This window comes from Camellia sinensis, chromosome 15 (assembly GCF_055761805.1).
Source record: "Camellia sinensis isolate YWXY chromosome 15, ASM5576180v1, whole genome shotgun sequence".
Taxonomy (NCBI): domain Eukaryota; kingdom Viridiplantae; phylum Streptophyta; class Magnoliopsida; order Ericales; family Theaceae; genus Camellia; species Camellia sinensis.
Window position 1 is genome coordinate 48,178,258 of NC_138975.1, and position 3,897 is coordinate 48,182,154.

Here is a 3,897-nt window from a genome sequence, read left to right on the forward strand (position 1 = left end):
TTTTAAAACAAACAATTCCATCTAGAGGAATGAGCATGTAATAACATCAGGTTCCTATTTAGTGGATTCTATAGAGGGCCACTGGACAGCATGCTCTCGATCTTGTGTGTTTCTTGTACCCAAATTTGTGTGCCGAATGAATGTCATCGAACAAGCATAATTGTATGTTTTGTGGATTGGTGACTATGATGTCGCATTATGGGGAAACAGTGACATCGGTTATAATATTAGAAAGCTCTAAACCCCAAAAAGCTAAATCCTTTTCAGATGCTATTTCATTAAATTTCTTCATTACAATAAACACCTTTTGTATGCATTGAAAATGTTGCATTTCACATAAATAGGTGTAATTTGTACTTGCATTGAGTGTGATTTTCATTTGCAATCCATAGTTCACACCTGTGGAGTGGGAAGATGTGGCGTCACAAGGGGAAGGGGGAGGCTCCGGTGGCTAGCGTTTTGGGAGAGGAGTTGGGTGGTGGAGTTGGGGAAGACGAAAATGGCCAGAGGGTGTGGCAGTGTCAGTGATGGGGAAAGGCGGGGCTAGTGGTCGACGATAGCAGATTTGCAGAGAAAGAATGGAACGAGGAGCACTTTTGCCTCCCATACTTTAGCTTCAATGGGTCTGAATTTCTTTTCCATAATTCATGAAAGTAAAAAAATTATTTATTCATTTATTTTTATTTCTTCAAGAAAAACAAGGTTTGAATATTGTTAAGGGTTTGAATATTCATATGCATCACAATTTTGAGTTCTAAAATATTTGAGAAATATCATTATATTTTGGTTTGATTTTTAAATTTGTGACAATCTTCTCAGAAAGTGAATTGTGAACAAAAATTTTATATGAAAAAAAGACATCTAAAATGATATGTCAATAACATTTAAAATGAAGACAATTTTAAATGCAAACAAAATTATATATACAAATCATAGTTTTTTCTTTTTAGTCTGTCCATTTTTATTCAAGCAAATTAGACTTACATGGCTACACTTTATATCTAATCGTATTTTGTTTCTTGACTTTTAATGATCCTAGTCAACCTCTTAGATTTTGAGAACTAGGGCGTTTGACGTAATGTTGTGTAACACTATTAGTGGAGTGAGATCTCAGGTTCAACTCCTATGGAAAGAAATTTGATACACCACACCCTTTGTGGTGGTTGTTTATTTCCCTCCCCTTATGGGATTGTGATAATGGTTTATTTGGTTGTTGGGATCGTGATTGGTATATTAGTTATGTTAGTTTTTGTTGACTTTCTAATTATTGTGGGCTAGTAGTCTATTTGAATATGTAAATATTTTTCATATTTATAATTACTCTCCTATCAATTGACCCAAAAAAAAAAACCTCATAAATTTTGAGTCAAATAGTAATTTAGTTTATTTGCATAACATGGTTTAAAAAACTAACAGAAGACAAGCAGGTGTTAGGTCTAATATCCTTACATTTTTATCAAAATACACTTAAGTTTTTGACACTCTTGTACTTTTATTAAAATCTCACTTTAGTTTTTCTGTCAATTTTTGATAAAACATTATTTGACTAAACCTAATTATAACTTGACTTGAACGGTAGGGATTTAGCTGAGATAATAAAAGGTCATGAGACAGTAAGATTCGATTTAAACTACAAAAGTGCAAAGTATAATTTGCCATTATTATTCACCCCAAAAAAAATTTGCCATTACTATTCAAAACAACTACCATTGTATTCATAATTTCATAAATGCTATTATCACATTTTGATTTTTTTTATTTTTTTGTGTGTGTGGGGTGTTTAGGAAGATTGTTTTTGGCTAAAATAGTCAATAAAGACAAAATAGGCTAAAATTATTATATAATATAAGCAAATATGTTGTGGCCTCTTTGAGGTTGGAAATCTCACTCTAATTTTCTCAAATTTTCTAAATTCTAAAATACACGTTGCACCTTACAATTTGTCTAAAATTTAATTTAGTTAAATTAAAATAATAGTTAAATTGTCCAAATGAATTTCATTAATGTAACAATAGTTATGAAATTACAATAACTTTCTACCAATAATAGAATCAATAATTATGTATATTAATTACATAAAATTAATTGTTATCTTGGTACACCTTGACCACTCTTTCCTAAAACAAAAATATTGTTATGATTATGCCACCTTTCCTTCAAATAATAATAATTTTATAATAGAAAATTTTCAATTTTCTCCTTATCTCTCCAACCTATTATTTTTTTCACCCAAAAATCCCTAGTCGTGATACATTTTTTTCCATGCCACTCCTAACCTCCTCACCCTATGAAGGTCAAGTTCATACAACTCATTATTTTTAATCTCTTCTTCGAAAACTATTAAAGGTTAGTTTATGTATAATTTTTTATGTTGCATATGTGTGCATTCTTTAAATAATATTTTACATCATATCTCTCTTTACACAGTTACCTTTTTTTTTTTTTTTTACTTTCAACCATTTTTTGTATTTTATTATTTTTCATATTCTCACATCAAAGAAGTTTCAAACTTAATTGGTAGGGATTAACGTGTTTTATAATATTTTATGGGTAGTTTTTATTTAGTTGTCTTTTAGACAACTAAATAGTTTTTAAATATACATGTGATATTATTAAAGCAGTCATAAATTATATACAAAATGACAAATGTTAATATTACATTATTAAGCATTTGTTTTTGAACTTCTTAGTTCCCATGCATAACTTTGGTGCTAAATTACAACAAAATGACATTTTAATGATGAAAAGCTTCAGACTTTTCAAGGTTTCATCCTAAATTTTTTAATTTTTGTTATTTTTAAAATATTTATAAAAAAATAATATTTGCTAACTTAGCATATTAATTACTAAAAAATAATGATTATTTTCCACCACCCTTTCCCAAAACAAAAATGTTGCCATAATTATATCTTCTTTTTTGCAAATAATAATTATCCCATAATAGAAAAAAAAAATCAATTTTCTTCTCATTCTCTGTCTCACCCATTCTCTCTTTTACCCAAAATTTGAAAATAAATCTACAATCACCATAAACATATAACCTCAAAAAGAGGTTTTACGAAAGAGCATATTTTAATACAATTATATATATTTTTTGATTTTTTAATATTATTTTATTTCTTTACATAATTGCAAGTGAATGGATTAATGCAAAATAATATTTTATCTAAGAAACTCTAGGGGTGCAACTCGGGCGAGCTCAACCCGAGCAACCCATGCCCAGCCCGAGTTCTTTTTGAGCTTGGATAACAATGTCTTGTAACCTGGACGGGCCTGGGCAGATTTTTGATGCCCGAATTGTAATTCGGGCCGAACTTGGGCATAATCAGTGGCTAACTCGAGCAACCCGAACCTGAATTGCATTTAATATATTATATAAATTATATAATATATGTATAAATTAAATAACTGGCACTTAATTATTATTTTTTTGGCTGCTCTTTGGCCCTTGGATTAGCATCTTTTATTTGGACCATTAAATTAAAACTAAAAACAAAACCCTACCTTATCATCTATTCTTTTCTTCTCTCTCTCTCAAACTCTCATTTCATTTCTTCATCAGAGTTGAAGAACGACGGGGCCGAACACAAAGTGCAGCCACCAACAACGACGCCACCCTTTCGATAAGCTTCGATGCCACACAAAACTGATAGATACCTCTCTGTGTTTGTATTTGTGCTTCAATTTGTCTATTTTTGGTCACTCGTCGTTCGATTGCCACTCAAAACCGGTGGATCTATGAGTTTAAAATTCTTAATAGATTTGCAAAATATGTTTATGTTAGTGAAATTTTGTGTATATATTTGTTTGGGTTAGTGAAATTTTGTGTATATATTTGTTCCTCTCTGTGGTTGGATTTCGACTTTCTTTGACTTTCTTCTTCCACTCTGTTTCGAC